Source organism: Anas acuta, chromosome 6, assembly GCF_963932015.1.
Source record: "Anas acuta chromosome 6, bAnaAcu1.1, whole genome shotgun sequence".
Taxonomy (NCBI): Eukaryota; Metazoa; Chordata; class Aves; order Anseriformes; family Anatidae; genus Anas; species Anas acuta.
The window spans coordinates 36,238,880-36,258,950 of NC_088984.1; the positions used below are offsets into that span (position 1 = coordinate 36,238,880).

General features: G+C 38.5%; 1 long non-coding RNA gene across 1 annotated transcript in view; it reads right to left on the bottom strand.

Annotated features, from left to right (window-relative positions):
• The window catches only part of LOC137858587 (uncharacterized), a 431,320-nt gene that overhangs the window by 32,892 nt on the left and 378,357 nt on the right, over positions 1-20,071 (bottom strand). The window contains exon 6 of the long non-coding RNA XR_011097864.1: positions 14,905-15,000. This is a non-coding gene — a long non-coding RNA (uncharacterized lncRNA). The remainder of the gene's footprint in view (positions 1-14,904; positions 15,001-20,071) is intronic.

Here is a 20,071-nt window from a genome sequence, read left to right on the forward strand (position 1 = left end):
ATCCAGAATTCTTCAAAAATTTGGCAGTTATCTTCTAAACCAATAAACCCCAGAAAATCAAACAATGTGGATCAGTTTTGTCATGTCCATTTTCGAGAGTCATAGGAAAGCTACTCAAGATCACAAACCCATTTGCTTCTCTGAAATTCAGACACCTATCTTCAACAGGAAGACCTGGCAGTGCTTCTGAGGCTCTGCACTTCCAGCACCTTTCCTCTAAGGCATGATGCAATGAAGAGATCAAGCTTTGACATCCATAGGAACTTGATTTTTTTTTTTTTTTTAATGTACTGTTGCAATGAAAGCATGCAAAATTGCAGGTAATTAAAAAGCAGCACAGTTCTTAAACCCCCCAAAATAAGTTGTGCACAATAACTTCCAGGCTACATAAAAGCACTCTCATTAAAGTGTTTTTTTTTTCTTTCTTTTTTTTTTTCACAATTTTAACTGGATTTTCTTAATGCTGTTTTCCACATTTTTTCAACGTACAAAGCCCAACTCTCACTTTATGTAGCGAACGATGGAAAATGATTACTCTATTATAAAGTGGGAGGGCCTGAATTGACTGCTGGAGCTGATGGAAAATGTTTTAAGCACATTATATTTTATCATGTTAATGTCTTGATTACCTCCTGGAATTGAAATTTTAAGTGAGTACATTAGGAGTAGGTGGAGATTTTTAATAAGAAAATATGCTTACAGCCAGAGAAATGCCTTCAACTGTTCCAAAAATTAAGAATTGTTGCAAAAGGTAGAGCAAGTTAATAAATCCAAATTGACACCTCAATACTACTATTATTTGCTCAACATAACAAGAAAACTGGCTGAGTGAAACTCATATACAAATGAAACTAATAGAAGACAGACAAGCCTGCAAGAGGCATATTTATACACTCACGGGGATTTACTTTCAAAATCAATTTTTAAAAGAGTCCCTAAAAACCTTTTCTTCAGTGCATCACTGTTAGCCTCAATCTCCTTTTCTACCTATTAGAACTGGAGTGAAGACCAAATGAAATACTCTATTCAATCACTCTGTTATCTCTTCGGGGGAGCATTCAGATCTACACATGATGCTGGTTGCAACCACGACCCTCAAGAGCAATATACTCTCTTTGTTAAATTCTTATTTTTGGCCTTCACTGGCAGTCCTTTGGAGCCCATGCATCTCCAGCAGCTGTTATTGTCAGTACAAGAGGTGGAGTGGTAGCTCCTTATTCCCTTAAAGATAAAATACCCTTTAAGAGGTCTAAGAGAAACCACACACCTGCTGTATATGATTATTTTTTTTCTGTTTCAGCATAATGTTATTCTAACTCCACCGATATTCTGGATTTATACCGGCGTGTACGAGCAGAAAACAATGCCCTCCATTTATATCAATGAGTGGTTAAATGCTAAGGTGGAGCCTGGATGATGAAGGTGTCAGTGCTGCAGCTGGCCTTTCTAGGGACCTGAGCAAGGTCACTTCACTGCTGTCATCTCTTTCCTCCTCCTGCTTTTTGTCTGTCTGTCAGCACTTACTGTAAGGTCTCTGTGATAGGGCATGTCCCTTACTATGCAGTTACACAGTGCCTATCACACCGGTGTCTCTCTTTTATCGTCTGTAAAAAAAAATAGTAGGACTGTTAAATAGAAATAGGACAGAGCTGACCTTTTCTTTGCCTCATCTAGTTTGTGTACAGTACTCCAGACCTACACTATTGTGCTTCAGTCATGTGCATTAGTCTTACAATAAAATATTCCAATTTCATACATGCAAGACCAATGGGTTCAGAAATAGCATATTGATCAGGTCGTATTGTAAATATGACACGACACAGAGTGCAGATCAATATACTGCTGTCTGCTACTACAATGAGGAGTGCAATCAAATCATTATTTTTAGCTCTTAATAACTACAGGAGCTTAATTTCATCATTTTAAAGGTGAGGAGAAGTGTTTGAAAACCAATCTCATTAGGTCTTGCCATGTGAGCCCTCATCCCTGTGCGGATGCCGCAGGTGGGCAGTGATGTGCGGGCACCCCGTGAGCCCACCCTGTGCCCCCCGTGCCAGAGCAGCTGCCTTGTGGTGCTTTAAGTGCTTCTCCCACCAAATTCGAGAGTTTAACTGACTTAAACTGAATGGGGCTCAGTGAGCTCTTTTTCCTCTATCAAGGGCAATCAATCAAAGGACTGAACGAACCAGCACTTTATGAAATGCACAAAAGCCACACAAAACAGGAAGATAACCAAGATAACCAACAACTTCAGCAATACACAGCATCTTTTTGAAAGGGCAACTGTGAAGTTGTCCACTCTTGGCACAGCTAGTTCATTCCCTCCTGCACTGCCACCTGCCTTGAAGTCTGGGTTTGTCAAGGCTTAGAGCACATCATCGACTTTTGGACCACCCCACTGGACGAGCTGTCGGTAAGTAACTCCTGCTCTTCCATGTTTTCAGTCTGTGACAAAGCTCCCTTCACCGCACGATGCAGAGAATTTCTCAGGCAGCACTTCATACTTTTCCTATTTTAGTTCTAAAATGTTTAGGGGGCAAACAAAGATTCACGAACACAGAAACAATCATCAGTAAGTGTCCTCTCTGATGTGGAAGCCACTGCTTTTATTTAGTTAAAACTGGCTTCGAGTGATTGTCTTTTCTGTTTTCCTAAACATTCATTTCTAATGTTTGAACTTCATTTCCAATGTTCTAACTTCAGTAATTGCCGCTTTAATCTTTTGCAGCTTCACATGTTCTTGGTAATGGAGAATAATAAATGTAAATGTAACATTTAGGCCATCAGTAATTTATCCGGGGAGAGCAGTTCAAAGGGAGCATCAGCTTGAAACTATTGGTTCATTTGTGAAGTTTGAGGCAGGAGCCCCCCCAACCGTCATCTGACTTCAAGGAGCCTTTGTGTGGGACTAATTATAAAACAAAGCCACCGGACTGGTACTGATTAGTTATTTATATTTTTGATGAAGTTATCTGAAGTTAGTTTTTGATCTCTAATTAAAGGTGACCTCCAAAGCAGGGCTTTGCTTCATTTTCCAGAAGAGCAGCTCAGGAATCATTCAATCACTCACTTAAAATAAATGCCACGGTGATCTTAACACTCCCCAGAGCTGATTCTTAGTTAACAAGAGAAGAAAAACATCTGATTAAGTTCATAGAGCTGGCTCTCTGAGTGACTGAGGGCTTTTCTTAAATATGTCACACAGATGGAAAATGTTTTCTCGTAGTATCTACAGCAATTCATGACACTCTCTTTTAAATCCTTCATAATTTGTGACACAGAATTAGCAGCTGTTTTTAAAGTAAAATACAACCCATGGGGAATGGGAGGAGAGGACAAATTCTGACTCTTTGCTTTCTGACATTCTCAGACCAGGAAAGGAAAGGTTCCATTTTAGTCATTTAAATGCTAATATAATTTCATGACCACCTGTCACTCCATAAAATGTTTTCCATTGCCTTAATCACATTCTGCTCTCCTCAGCAGAAAATTAGCTGATGCTAAAATACCAAAAGGTTATTAGGAAAGTTCTATTTTCCATGTAGAGATCATTTGGTATCAGCAGAGTGATAGAGTGATCTACTTCGAGTAATATCTTAATCAAATGCTGAGGTATGCAGCCGTCTCTTTCAAATACTAGGGATGAGAAAACAGCCCAATATGTTAAAACATCTGCACTTAAAGTGTAAATATATGTGTGTGTGTGTATATAAATATATATATATCCCTTACTTCCAATATTTTCTGTACTGAATGCCAATTCCATAGTAGAACAATATTTCTTCTATTGCAATGTGCCAGGTGACTCTGATTGCGGCTCGGATTCTGCAGAAGCAGAGAAGCTTTCCTATATTTTAGGAAAGCCTGTATATATATATTTCTTCTCATTATAAGTGCAGCACACTTTCAACAGCGTTGACTAGAGACTTTTCAGTAGTTAAGCAGAAAAAAAAAAAAAAAGATGTTCAATAATACTTTTAAGAAAAAGAGGAAATGGCAAATATGTCGAAACACACCTGGAAAGAAGCAAGTGATGAGAACCTGAAGCAGCAGTCCAGTAGCTAGGGGAAAGATCTGTTTCTGCTTTGTTATAAAAACATTTTATCTAATAATTGCTGATGGATAGTTTCTTCCACGGAGATTATCCAATTAGAGCAAAAATACTGCACTATGTCTTATCATTTGCCTGAACTCTTCCCACCTGACAGCCTTAGAGAAATATTTGCCACAGAGTCTTGGTTTACAGTAACTATTAGTAAAACTGCCCAGGATTTTTTTTTTTAAGTGTATACGGCTCTGTACATTATTTCTTATACTTCTTATATAAAATAGGAAAGTACCTTTACCTGGATCATCTTAAAAGATGTTCTTAGTACGGTAGAAAAAATAAAAAATAAAAATAATTCTTATTCCTAGCAAAAATAATGATAAATACTGCCTTGGATTCATAACAAAAAAATATAATCATAATCTTCCAGCAAGCTCATTAACTGGACAGGCCAAATATAATAAAATGCATTAAATAAATGCTGTTGAACTTATTTTAGTGTTGGGACTAATGATATCATGATAACATGGTTAACTTCATTCCATTAATGTGTATTGTTACTTTCCTAACACATACAAAATACAAAATCACATTTAACCCTTATATATCAGTTAGCATCACCTAAAATGATGCTCTTTCCTGGTACAGAGAAACACAAAGACAGAAGAATAGTTTCCAGAATCTCATCCTTCTCAAATATTTATACAAACTTTATTTCAGAATGAGCCTTCACTCTTCCAGACGTATTTTTTCTGCAGACGCAAGTAGTATTAATGAACCTTTTTTATCCAGTGAGAGCAGACCTCCCAAACTCCTAACTATTACTGGCCTTAAGTGAACAGCCTAGCTATAGAAGTCAAGACTGCACAAGTGCAGTCAAGATTCTACTTTGACCTGTAAGAAATCAATGATATGGCCTTATTACCAATTCAAAACATTCTAATTCTTTTCAATTTCAAACCCATTTCACTATATTTGAGGTAGTTATTAATTTTTTATAAAAATTAATATGAACTAAGAGAATGGCCTGCAGGGGGAATGTTTTTTTTTCTTTTTTTTTTTTTTTTTCTTTTTTTTTTTTTTCTGAATTCATACTCCAGTGCTTAAAGATGCAAATTGCTCCTAAATATATCTTAACAGCCCCACAATTCTAACTATAACTGTTATTTACTTATTTATTTATTTTTATTGACGGCATTAGAAAATCAATTGTAAGTTTGGGTTAGATCTTTATGTTTTAGAAGAAGCATGCAGACACAGTGCAAAAAAATAGGGTTATTTAACGGGCTTCCCTGGACCTTCATTACCATTGAGTTGTCTCAATGACTATTATGATGAATCTGATTTTTTAAATGGAAACTGCCCTATTAAAGCACTGCTAATCAGCTCTAATAAAAAAAATCCTGACTATGCAAGTCTTTCTTTTTTGTCATCTTACAAGTCCTAAATCACAATAAGCTTGCTAGAAGCATATTGCCCAAACTTTTCAAGCAAAAGCGGACTATGTTCTTGAACAAAGCTATCTGATTCTTGCGATAGAAGCCACGCTGATTCTGGAGTTAATATTTGTTTTGAAGAAAACCTGACAGCATTTTGACAGTCCCTTTGACACGCTGCAGTTCCTCATTCTAAGTTCTCAAAACAAAACATAAGAAACTACTTGGTACTGCAGGATCCTGCATACAGTTTTAGCAAATGTTGCAGTTTCATCAGTGTTTTTCACACTGCTGGGAAACAAGGAAAGGCTCATAGTATCTTTTTCATCCACTGATAAAGAAAGCATAAGTTAGGTTTCATGAGTATAGGGGAACTTTGGATCCTTTGGCAACGATTCCGCAAATGTAAGCACGTTATGATACTGCGCTTGTATCACAACAAATTCTCCTCAAGTGATAACAGCGTGCTTTTCACAACGTGTAACATGATAGGGTTGTTCTACTTTATTTACCTTTGCTGTACTGCTTCCCATCCTTAGGAGCAAAGTGGTACCAACAGAACATGAACACGGGGCGGCACAGCAGGAGATATTAAAGAGCCACGGTTTGCCACAGCACTGCAATAGTTACCTCCAATTTATAAAATGCCGGTGTCACTCTTCTCCCCTGTTTGACTGCTGCAGTGTGACCTCTGGCAATTCTGCTGTATAACTGTAATTGTGAATTTCCAACAATTTCTGCAGAATACTTTGAACAGGTATTTGTTATGCAGACCACACATTCTCATGCTTATATATGTGACGGTGTTGTACATAAAGTACTCAACTCTGTGAGTGTCTGATGGCTGCAATATGAACAGGCACTCTGTTATATTCTCTTTGTGCATTATATGGGAGAAAACAACATGACCTATCTCATAATAATCTAAAATAGCTTTTCCTTCCCTAAAAGGGAAGCTAGAGGACATGCTCCATCTTTTAAGACTAGAAGCTAGTGCTTGATTGCACCAAGAAGGCTGCCACCTCCCTTTTCTGAGGCACCGAGCAGAAAAACCATGTCAAAACAGGCTGGGACTGAATATCTGATTGGAGGGGAACTGCTGCCTCATTTTTCCCATAACAAAACGGCAATCTGAGGACAGCACAGTCTTAGTATTTGCATACTAAACAGATGTTGGTATTAATTATTTGGTGAGTCCTGAGAGGGATCAGCAGCATACAAAAAATCAACATACTTACTCTGTCAGAGCCAACTCTGAAAGAAAAGACAGTAAATACAAATGAAATTAATCTGAGGTCCATCCAGCATAATCAAATACAACGCATAATTTAAACAGGAATGCCAAATTGACCTGCACTGAGCACTTTTTTTTTATTTTATTTTTTTTAAAGGAATATCACATGTACCCAAGTTTGTACAGTTACAAAAACTAAAACTGCTGCCATCTACAGTGGTAGTCCAGGAGAATGGGATGCAATCACTTGAGATGATGAATCTGGGGTTAGTTTAACTGAGCTATATTTCCCAGGTTAAATCTTTTGCTGAACCTGTGCTGAAGGTCCTGCAGATTTCTAATTGAGACTGTGAGATTTTTTTTTTTATTTTTTTCTGGTGTGGCAATTAAAATGAAATTAATTAAAAGAGAGCTCAGACTTTGAATGATAATGAAACTATAGGGAAAGAAGAAAGAAATGGGTACTTGCTTCATATAATCACCAGTAGGGCTTCCCATTTTGCTTCCTCAGTGAAGACACTGGTATCTTTTCATTGATTTGACTGACCATCAGGGAAGGAGGTAAAAACTGGAAACTGTGAGCCAAGTGTGCTCTAAAATAAGGAAAACCCCAGGAACCCCTAAAGTGGATCAGATCGAAGGTACAAATAGTCCCATTAACTCCATCTTTAACAGTAGCTAAAAGTGGACGTCAAGGGAAAAATAAAAAGAGCACAGTAGCACCTTCCCTATGATGTTCCTCCAGCATCCAAACATTATCTGTTCAGGGACTTCCTTGGCCAAGTATAGTTTCTAGGTATTAGGTAATCCTCAAGGGGTTTCTCTTCCCTGAATTTTCTCTTAAAACCATGCAAACCTCTAGCACTCCTAGGTATCCTTTAGAAATGACTTCCTAAACTCAGCCACTTTCTACATGGATCGCTTTCATTTGCTGTGGACCTACCTCCTCCCAGCTTCACTGGAAGGCTCTATTTCTGTACTGGAAGCAGGAGAGGCTGTCCTGCTTCACCAGACTGCCCATGGCTTTATAAACTCTCATTTCTCCAGTTGCTTCTTTCCCAGACTGAAAAAAACAAGTGTCCGATTGGTCCTTTAGGAGGCAGACATGCTGTCCCAGCACACCTGACTCATACTTATGATGTGCAAAGGAAGATCAGAGGACGGATTGCTTCTTCTAAATTCCTCAGAAGAACTACTTTGAGTCATCACACCCTACGCTACTTGCCTCCTGTGAGGCATTCACCTGTCTAATTCTACATGAATCAAAGCACATGGTCCTAATACTTGGGCTAAATTACCCTACCAAAAACCACTTAGAGAGCCACTTCGAGTGTAACTCTTGAAACCATGAATAAATAGTTTGTAGTGGCAGAAGTGATTTGCAAACTATTCTTGTTTGCTGTATTACCAAGCTGCGATAAACACATTTGCTACTGCATTGCAGAGCGCATTTCTGTATTCCACGGAGCCGAATGTTTCCACACAAAGATCTTCAGTCAATGGCATGCCACCATCAGCACATTACGGCTTTGTGGCTCGTGCTCTTCCAACCATGTGTGCTCCTCACATTTGCTTCTGCCCATGCCCATTGCAGGCTGGGGCAGTGGAGCTATGCTTTGCTCCACTGTTGGGGCTAGCATATTTGATCATGGACATGGAGGGGGAATTAATTACACTGGACCCAAGGGTTCTCACTCAAAAGTGCTGCTACGAGGTACACATGCTCTGTCTTTGGCTACCTCCCAGTCTTTTGAACCGATATATGGGGCCTTTGGAACAAGTTTATATATTGACTATAAATATTCCAGGTGATTATAAATATTCCAAGTTCCTAATTTCTTGTTCTGAACTCAAAGAAGCTATACAGCATCTGCAACAAGCAGCTATATATTAAAAAAATAGCTTCCCCTAGAGAATACATTAGATTCATTAGAGTGTCTGTATGGGGTGCTCTTAATGCATCACTTTCCTCACACATTGAATTCAGCAATTCCAGCTGTTAGCTTAAATTGAGAATACGGTGATTTAACTATCTTAACATAACTGACTCATACTTTTAGTGTGCAAAGAAAGATCAGAGGACAGATTGCCTACTCTAAATTCCTTTGAAAAACTAATTCAAATCATAATATCCTAGACTGCTTCTCTCCTGTGAGGCACTCACTTAACAATCTATTCTTTCACATAAGTCAAAGAGCAATCCGATTCTAAAATCACAGACCTTGAAATTTTACAACTATCCCAATTATCATTTTAAAAACTCATGATTTAACCATTAAATTATTCCTAATTAGAAATGTCACATGTGCCTAATTTATATAAATGCTACTTAAATTACAATGAAATTGGTTAGTTTTCAGGATAATTATAAGTAAAATATAACTTAATCATTTTAAATACTGAACTTTATCCCCATAATTCTCCCTGTTTACTCTCCTTTCCTGGGTTGAAGTTCAAGATGCCTATATTTTTTTTCCGTCAATGATAAGATCGAAGTGCAGTATTTTGTGATTAATGAAGATCAGAAAATGTCTGTAACATGGAAATAGGAAAATGTTCTCCTCCTGTGCTCTGAAGTATATCTGTCCTGAAGGACAGGCATTCCCCATCACCATACTCAATGATAACACCCATGATGTTTTTAATATGAAGAGGGTAAAGATTTATCTTTTCAAAGAGACACCATGAGATGTCTGTGAACATTAGTTTTCATTTAATAGCAAAAGGTGTTGTCTGGCTTTTGCTCTGCACAGGTAGATGGCTCAACTTACTATACTAATAGCTTCAGTTTTGTAGATACTGTTGACTGCTAAAACATCTTAAATTATTTTCTGCCTTCAGACTAATATTTATTACAGATAACATTGAAAAACATTTAACATTTTCACATACAAAACTGTTAAGAACCCTGTACAATTATTGTATAATAAAATAGCATTTCTTCTGCTTTGGGTGATGATTTTCTTCTTTCATCTAATAAGCTGTCACAATTTTCTTTATTGCTTTTTTTTTTTTCCCTAACTGAGCAGTAAGTTGCAATCTACAGGATGCCTAGGTTAGCTTGTACCCAGAGCAGTATTTGATATACAAAACATATCTTATTAGTTTTCAATTTGCCACTAGCTTAGTTAGGAGATGTAGTTAAAATTCCTCAGCAGCAGGTATTCCTTCTGCATTATAAAATTGTGTTGTAATGTAAGTGATGTATGAAGAAAAATCATGATGCAAACCGAGCTTCATCAGGTTTCATCCAGCTTGCAGAATATATCACTCATGAAAGGCAATAGAAAGACCAATGCGTTTACTGGCAACCCAGCCATCAAACTGAAAAAAAACAAGGAAAGCCTTTTGGTCAGTATATTTAAGTTGTCCCAGGGAGCAGAGTGGAAGCCAGCAAGGAGATGAATTTATGGTACATTGGTCCTTTTTCCTTTGGCAGTAATCAAGAAGGAGAAGATGAGGATGGCTACTAAGACTGTGGTTGAGGCAAGAACATGAAGATTCAGAAGCTGAGGAATGTTCACTACCGTTGGCTGGATATATTACAGAAACTATTTACTTATGCAACATCAAATAAAATTCCTGAGAACAAAAATCAGACAGAGGTTCAAAGGTCTATTTTGAGAAACTGTCCAAGAGACTCAAGACTGCCAATGCATACAAAACAGAGAACACAGCAGACCTCCAGATGAAGACAGTAAGCCAGAGACGTATGGGATAAAAGAAAGGTCAAGGCAAAGGAAGAGATCTTCCAGGTGTTGCACAGGTTTGCAGTACTGTGGAATAAGGGGGAATGAAGCTAAGCATTTAAAAACTCAGAAAGGAGATCTCTTATGAAATGTGTGGTTTATCAGTTAGAAGATATGTGTTTCTCTTTGGTAAATTATACATAAATATGATGGCTCTCAAAACAGGCAAATGCACTCCTGAGATTACGTTATCAAGATTTTTGTGATGGATATAAAAGGTTATTCATTCTACCATACTAGATCCAAGTTTTCTCTAGAATACCCTGTACAGTTTTTGTTAACCTAGAATGGATTAATTCAAATTGGAAAATATTCAGAACAGCTTCCAAGACAATGGGGGAATGACAAGTCTATTTTATGAGAGCAGACTGAAAGCACCTGGTTTAGCCAACTAAACTGAGAGCACCCAGTTTAGCCAAGCAGAAAGCTGTGAAGGCAACAGTTGATCTCAATGAATAATACTGGGTATGTACAGGAGAAGTTACTCAGTCTAAAAAGACAATGGTAGTCAGAGAACAAATTGTTAAAACAGGCCAGAAAAAAAATCGTAAGGTAGAAATAAGTGTTAAAGGACCAGCAGTAAAGCAAAGTTTTGAAAGAGCACAGCAAAGTTGCAGTGGCTAGGGTTCACTGACACAGGTGATCCTTTCTGGGTTAAGTTCTTAGAAATCACCTTTGAAGGGGAAAACAACTAAGCTGAATTTCTGAGCAATTTCTAGAAAGCATGATTTGTTTTTCTCAATTGCCAACAGTCCAGTAACATCAACCAGATAACACATTTCAATAACTGCATGCTTTTCTGTCTTCCAGATTAGTAAAACACCACTAAAAGCAACACCAAGACAACCTTTTGGTGTCTTCAAGCACTCGGTCTCACTTACATCATCAACAGGGACACATATTTCCATGCAGATCCAGAAAAGTTGCTTTCCTTTGCAGAGGAAAACATTGGTTCCCTCCATACCCAGAAGCTACCAGAAGAAACTTGATGACATTGGCACTCCACTCTCTATTTTTCAATCACTTGTCTTGAGGTCAGTGACAACTATAGTACACAAAATACTTCCCTAGTCTTTGGGATGATGCATAATACACCTGCCAGTCACAGAAATATCCTCTTACATATGCAGATCTACTACATATGCAGACACACAGCGTGCTTTTTGTTTAAATGATGATGCAATAAGCAATAATGATACAATGAAATAATGCCAAATGTTCCATAAAGTCAATAGGTTTGAAAATGGAGAAAATATTACTGGAAGTGAATGACTCCAAGGCACAGTAAATACATTCTTTTATTAGTTGTTTACAGTTGTGACAATAACATGGGTGTGCTATAATGTTGTATATATTTACTTGCGGTGTGGAAGATGTATTGCCACAAGTTATTTGCAGCAAAACAACATTTGTAATGTGAAATCCGCATATAAAGGGGCTCATCCTCATTAAGTATGCAAGAAGGCATGACAACTCAATAAAATATAGGAACTGCTCTCAGGAAATGTCAGATCTGTCTGCTTCTTGACTGATTATCATCTGCACTCTTACATGCCTGTGCACCTGTATGGGGCATTTTCATGATGGTATCAGCAGATGATTTGGCTCAGCAGGATAAAGCCAAGACGATAGGAAGGGACATGGTAAGGACTGGCTGACTCTATTTTACTTCTCCTTTGCCGCAGTATGCGAAAAAGATACTATTTACTCCAAAATACTGCATGCATCTGCTACACACAGAAATTCAAAAAAAGTGTAACCGAACAATTATATCTTGCCGTAATACACTATATTACTTAACAGCTGCTTTTTGAGTTACTTTATAATATCTAAACTGAAAGATTTGCATGAAGAGATAATGTAAGTCAGTGCCAGAATCAGAAGGAGAATAAGGCAATCCTAGTTAATAATTCACAATCGCCAGACACCACCATTGGAACGGGAACATTTTGCAGTGTGTGAAGACAGTGCATCTAAAATCTAAGCTTGCTGCAGTGGGAATACTTTGTTAGTCTTTTCCTAATAAAAGGATTCACATATTCAGAATATCAAGGGCAAAAATTTTCACAAAAAAATGATTCTGAATTGTCAGATTTTTCTCCCAATAGTAATGCTTCCTTCTTTATCTTCACAAGGACACAACATCTCTAAGAGCTTACAATGGGTGTTACATACCACATTATTCTAAAAAATTAGACAGCTCAGTAATCAATCTGTGTTAGTCTGTTCTAGTAAAGAATAGGATATGAAATATAGAACACATAAATTACACCTTTTTGATGGAATGATTTAATATTTTTCATTTTTATTGTCATATCTTTCAATTAAAACGGTAACTTTCCCTGAGGAATTAGAATTATTATATTTGGCTTGTGGTCTTAATTTCTCTTTTCTTTTTTTTCTTTTCTTTTTTCTTTTTTTTTTTTTCCCCTGCTTTTCCTATTAGCTGATGTACTGATGAGTATTGCACTTATAAAATTATATTACATGGATCCTACCATTCCATTACTTCAGCAGAACAGAACCCGTGCCAGCCCTGTTACAGCCAAAAGTAAGAAGAAATGGCTTTCACATTTAATTCATTAAATAGGTGCGACAAGCACCTATTTAACCAAGTATGGTAGCTGACTGCAGTGTAAAAGCCTTTAAAATAGATAAGCTAAATGATTTATGTTTTATACAGTCTGGGTGTACAGCTAACATTATCTACAATATAGAATTTGGGCAAATGCTACACTCCAAGTATCAGCGCTCATTTAAAAGACCCTCACAGCTAACACTCAAGATTTGTGTCTCTGACCACACCTGAATGTTGATGTACTGCAAGGAGATCGGGCTAGGACCACTTCTGCAGAAGGGCTTCCAGGGGGGCTTCAGAGAAAGAAGTGAACAACCCTGCGCAGCTCCCATGCCAGCACTACTCCCAAACAGCCGCTAGCTGTTGCTCCCACATAAAAAGGATGGACAAGGATCACAGATTAAGACCACAGGATTTCAGTCACGCTACCTGGTTTGTAAAATTACAGTTAAGAAAATGCCAGCTCCTGGAATGCCTTTACATGGCTGAGGGTCATATCTAGGCTCCCCTAGCCCTGGGAGGTCAAAAGGCACCAATGCTCTCAGCTCTGTACAGTTAGGATGCAGTGTGTCACTTTGTCATATGATTGACAGAAATGGAATTAAAAGGAGAGTCTTCTGCCACGCCAAGCTCCGTATTTTTAGGCTGTATAGAAAATCTGAGATAATCTGTGATAATACAACTATCTGTGGGCTTCGCTGTAAATACCAGGTGCAAAAAGATACAAGTTAAAGCAAACAGACAAACCATAAAGCTAGCCTTCAAACCACCCTTTGGCTTTCAACTTTTGCCTGCATACATCTGCCCCTTTTGCAGGCTGTCAAATAATTACATGCACACTCCATTGCCCTGCAGCCTCTGAGGAGTTTGAACCTGAGTCGGTAAGCTCCTGGCCTTCACACAAAAGACAATAAGAAAGAAAACAGTTTTCCTTAGCAGCAAGTAACATCTAAAAACCCGCTAGCTGCCTCCTCTCCTATATTTACTGCAGCTAATTACTTGAATAGTCAATAGTCCTTCCAAGTATGCCAGCTCCCTGTTTGTATGGTAATTAACTGAGGAGAAGAACACAGGAGCTAGGGTACACCTCTTTTGTACCAGTACATGCCTCAGATACTAGTAAACGATTAGCAATATTCACAGAGAGACGCAAAGCTGCATACTCGTAATGTCTCCAGTAACCGATAGCCAGGCTACAAAGGGACCAAAAGAAGCTTGTGTCACCAAACTTTAGCTTTGACCTTGATTGCACATGAATTTATGTGAAGTCTTGCTTTCAACACTGATCCTTTTGGGAATCTGCTGCTGAAACCTTCGTGATATGCAGAGAAAATCAAGGCATAACAATGTAGGTGCATTAATCATTAAAATATGAACATTCAATACAGTGTATCTTTTAAAATGATGGATTTAACGATTTGATGCAGTGAACGGGCATTTTCAGAGAAACAATCTGTGTATTTCCTGAAGATCTGGGAAGAGTTTGTACTGAAAAATATATCTGTGGTACACTGACTTCCACCGATAGTTTAGAAAGATGCTGAGATCAACAAAACTTCAAGATGCTTTTTATGACTACCCAGTGAGTACTGATGTTCCCAGATGTGCCAGGCACAAGCACTAAATCAAGACAGTCAAAGTTTATTGTTTTATCTTCAGCTTTACAAAAAGGCAACTTCTGTTATAGTAATTATATGCAACTGGAAAGGAAAGGTGTTAATCTACTTGATCTTTTCTTTGTGAATAGGTATGGCCTGTGGAATACCAATGTCTGGAGAACTTTTAGTGCTGATTTCGAACCATCACAGTCAGACATCACTTATTTACTTTGCACTTCAAAACCCGTTGAGGCTACCGACCTGGTGTGATTGCCTGTCCAAATGTGCACTGCCCAAGCAGGAGCCAGGAGAAGAGCAGAGTACCCCATTATTCTGTCCATCTCCCGCAGACCAGGACTGTAAGAAAGCAGAAAAGAAAGGCAGGTTACTTTGCAGAAATATCTCCATCTGAGACTATCAACAATATTGTGGGGGTTGTTTAAAAAGGAAAAAAAAAATAAAATACTGCAGCACAGAGCCCATCGTCTACATGGGTCAAAGGAAATGATACTGAGCTTACTGAAATCTTCCAACACAGGGACAGTCCTCTGGGACACATAGCAACATAAGAGGAGTCTGCTGAAAAAAAAAAACACTAGAAGAGAAAGATGCGGAAATGAGGAAAACCTAAACTCCACAGGGAACTGAGCAGGGGAATGAAAGAGAAAAACAAAATCGTGGGCTGTTGCACACTGCTGAGAGATCAGAGATAAAGTAAAAAAGTGAGGTTCAGAGGGTTCAGTGGGATGTGGAAAGAGAGAGTGAAGAAAGTGAAGAAATACCAGTGTCAAAGAGGTACCATAAGTTTGAAGAAACTGGGGGAAAAAATATAAGAAAAAGAAAGCACAAATGATACTCAAAGGATTAAGGATTGTGAAGGCATTACTAAGACAATGAGATAGGGGATGGCAGGCAGAGACAAATAATGAAGAGCTCTACTGATCATCCAGAAGAAGATGACAGAAGAGAGGCAGGTGGTGAAAACAAACTGTGCTGGGAAGAAGTAGGATAGCTGTACTGTTTGCTTTGTGAAAACTGATACTTTTTGCTCAGACCATTACCCTCTCTGATTTCTCTTCCCTCTTTCTCTTTTAGCAGTTTGCAGACACACTTGAAAATAAACTTTTAAAGTACATATAGTCCTTGAATTGGGGATTGTTGCTGTGTTTCAATATGTACACATTATCATACAATAGTGCAATTTAAATCTCCTTCCTTCCAGCATCCATTCTGTATCTAACCTGTGTTTGCCATAGCCTAGGACCCAGCAGGGCAACAATTTCTGGAGCGGAGGAATGGGGTTTGTGGTCAGTCTGTAGCGCTTCTTCTCAGCCTCTCCTTCACGGTCACTCTTGTCCCCTGTGCTGTGGGGTCCCTCCCACAGGATGCAGTCCTTGATGAACTGATCCGGTGTGGGCTTCCCACAGGCAGCAGCTCTTCCAGAACTGCTCCAGATATGGGTCCGTACCACGGGGTCCATCCCTCAGGAGAAAACTGCTCCAACCTGGCTCCCCTACGGGCAGCAGCTCCTGCCAGGTCACCTGCTCCTGCGTGGTCTCCTCTCCACGGGCTACAGGTCCGGCCCGGAATCTGCTCCGGCAGGGGTCTTCCACAGGCCGCAGCCTCCGTCAGTGCAGGGCCACCTGCACCACCGTGGTCTCCTCCACGGGCTGCAGCGTGGAACCCTGCTCCACCGTGGTACTCCATGGGCTGCAGGGGGACATCCTGCTTCACCATGGGCCTCACCACAGGCCGCAGGGAAACTTCAGCTCCTGTGCCTGGAGCACCTCTCCCCCTCCTTCTGCACTGACCTTGGCACCTGCAAAGCTGTTCCTCACTCCTCTCACTCTCACAGCTTCTGTGTAGCAGTTTTTTTTTTTTTTTTTTTTTTTTTTTTATTATTATTATTATTATTATTATTATTATTATTTTTGTTTTTTCTTTTCCCTTTCTTAAATATGCTCTCTCAGAGGCGCAAACAACATCACTTACTGGCTCGGCTCTGGTCAGCTGCTGGGCCCTTACTTACCATGAGGCAGCTTCTAGATCCTTCTCACAGAAGCCACCCCTGTGGCCTCCTGCTACCAAAACCTTGCCACATAAGCCCACTACAGGCTGCAAGCAAGTAAGGAACTTTTTAAATTGCATGCCAGCCATTTGCTACACAGACAGATGTGATCTCACAGAAAACTAAATCATGACATTTATCTTTTGGTCCCACAAATTCATATGAAAGTTTGTTTTAAAACACTGGGTAAAAGGCAAATACTGTCCCAGTATTATACTCACTCTTATGCAATATAGTTGTCAGGTACTCGGAAAGCTTTTCTGGAGCTATTATTATTATTGTTATTATTATTATTATTAATAATAATAATTATTATTATTATTTGGTTTTCTTTGTATGATTGAACCTTAGTTCAGGTTATAGAAGATTTTAGTTCTACATGTTTACAGCCTCCTTATAACAGAATATTCTTGGAATTAATCCCAAAAGCTGGATATCCCAAACAATAACATTTGAGAATAGCTTGAGTGAGATAACCTAACCCAACACAAAGGACTGTAACATTGATGGGATTACGCCATCCAGTGCTTTTTTAAAGTCCAGAGGTACATCATGGTTAAGACTGATATCCCTTCTCAGTGAATAGTTTTGGGAGGGGAAGCTGGTTCGATGTTTAAATGAAAACATGACCAGAAGTGCGCAACTGCATTGTACTTACTGGTACATAGTTAGAGAAGAAATAGAATGGCTGAGCACAGGTGGATTACTCATCTCATACAACAGTAGGAGCTTTGCCACTGACTTTACCAGGAGCAGGACAGAAACACAGTTTTGGAAAGGCAATGTGAGTCTTGGATCAAGACACTTGTGCATTAGAGCTCAGTCTTAGCAAGACAGAGGAGATGTGAACCTTCTACCTCTATGTTTTCCCTATTGATTAATCTCAGTTATAGTAAAGACTAATCAGAACTATAGTGCTCAAACTCATCCTTCTCATTAACTGAGAGCAGGAACTACATCTGCTGTGAGAACTGGGGGAGACACAAAAAAAGTTAGAAAAAAGAAGGAATGGAGGACTCCAAGAAATAGGAAGTCTCCAGAAATATAGCAAGACACTGAAGGTATAAACAAGAATTTTATGTAAAGACAAATTGAGGTCCTAAAATGAAGACAAGAAAAAGATACCAGTTTATTTAAATATTGCAGTTCAGGGGCACTGATTTTACTTTAAGCAATCTATACTTAAAAAGATAAGCGAGGACCAAGCCGGTTATCAGATAAAGATTGAATTATCAGTTACAAAATTTATAGAATGCTAAACTCCTTAAAATAATACAATCTCTGGAAATTATTTCTTCATATGAAGAACCAAGAACAAGGAGATTTGATAGATTCACTTATGCTGAGCCAAAAACGTCATTTTAAACTGTTTGTGGAACTGCTCATCCAAGGCCAGATGGTAATGGGGATCAAAGACTCATAACTGAAAAAGATCACTAGACAGATTAAACTTATAGAAAGCTATTAGAATGTGAAAAAAAAACTGAGAATGAAACAGGACCAGATTGTAAGTTTTGAAAACTGAACAACAGAATGTAACATTAGACTGGGTTAGCGATGAACAGAAACACAGGGCTACAGAGGAAAAAATGAAGTAAAAATATTATAGAGAAATTTGCATAATCAAACCAGACTGAGTTTGAGGCAAGAAAAACAGTCGTAAAGGAAGACCTAAACCACGCCCTGACTTTGGACACCCTCTGTAGCTGCAAGCAGCAAGTTAATTTTACAAAAGCCTACTATACAACCAGACGTGTTTAAAAGGAAAGACATATATGCCTGTTGTGCACAGCAAAGAGGACTTTTCTCCATCATCTCTGAAGCCTGGTGTGATATTTCTGCTGCCTGTTCTTCACAGTTTCCAAACCATCGGTTATGCTGCAGATGCACGCCTTTCTCTCTTTTTCCAGCCTGTACTCTGAAAGCTTCTCCTGGCTGAGCTTTTCCTTTGCTGAAAGCAACCAAGCCATCCCTCCAGAAGGTCTGCATGACCCAGTGCAACAGCCAGCACCAGGCAAACTGTTGGCTTCCTGCTTTGCTGTGCAGACACGTATTTTAAGAACTGTAACAGACTGCAACACACAGCTGATAGTGAACAAATAGGACGTGCAATCTCTGTGGAACTGTGTAAAAGAAGAACAAAATTCCCAATGAGTTAATGTATGTTGCGAAGATAATGATATTATTGACTTCTGATATGCATACAAAACCAGAACAAACAGAAAGCGATAATTATGACTGTGTCAGTGTCCCATACTGTGCTTTAAAATATGGTTAAAGAAACATCAGTTTCAAGGCCCTCAATATGGTGCAGATTTGTTTTTATATACCAGAAAAATAGTTAGTTTTGGTTCTGAGTTATCACTTCCAAAGTCTATTATTAGAACTTTAGTAGGGAATAAAATCACTGAACATTTAATTTCAGATATAAAATTTCTATTTGCAAGATATGACATACCAGCGGAGATAAAGGTAGATAACATATCATAATTTGATTGGTAAGAATATAAAGGATTAGCAAGAAAGCATGATTTTAAAGGTTTTCTTAAGCCCAGGGTATCCAAGGTGCTTGGCCTGTGGAAAATAATGGCTAAAAACTGATGAAAAATGCTTTTAAATTATTTGAAGAATCAATGGCAGATTTCTGTTTGGCATTATCATAAATGAAGGCATTGCCCTCAGAACCTGATCTATGAGACACAAAACCAGGTTTAATAGAAAGTTTAGCATTTTCTACACAAGAATTGAATGTCCTGCTCAACTGCATAGCCACCGTGGCAAACACAGCAGTCTTGCAAATTCTACAAATGCTTCAAGATTTTTTTTTTAAATATTCATTTTGATGCACCAACTTTGCAGCCACGTGACAATTCATACACAAGCAACTGCAGAGCACAGCTGTTTCACCCCTTTTTATCAAAGCAGTTTCTATGAAATGATTATTTACCAACGACATGCCTGTAAAAAAATTTAAAGACCTCTTTAAACTGGACTGCGTGGTCTAGTTCAAACCAGTTGCTATAGATTGGTGGTACCATAAAGGGAGAGAGAAGTCCCTTTGCTTACACATTTTTCTTTTTATCCCACCTGTTATATGAAAGACTCTGAGCTGTGCACTCTAATCTCTCAGTAATAGCCATATATTTACAGCGCATTTTGAAAAATAGAGAAAGCAGCACACAACACAGCCAGGGAAGTAAACATACCTTTGTGCAGGACAGTGCTAATAAAACCAGACCTGTCTGAAGGCCAAATTGTTTCTGAATGATTTCCTCCAGTAATTAGCTCTACTCGTTCAGTGTTAGTTTTCCATTAGGCTCCTAATGTAACCTTTTGAAATGTTTATAATAAGTTTAATTT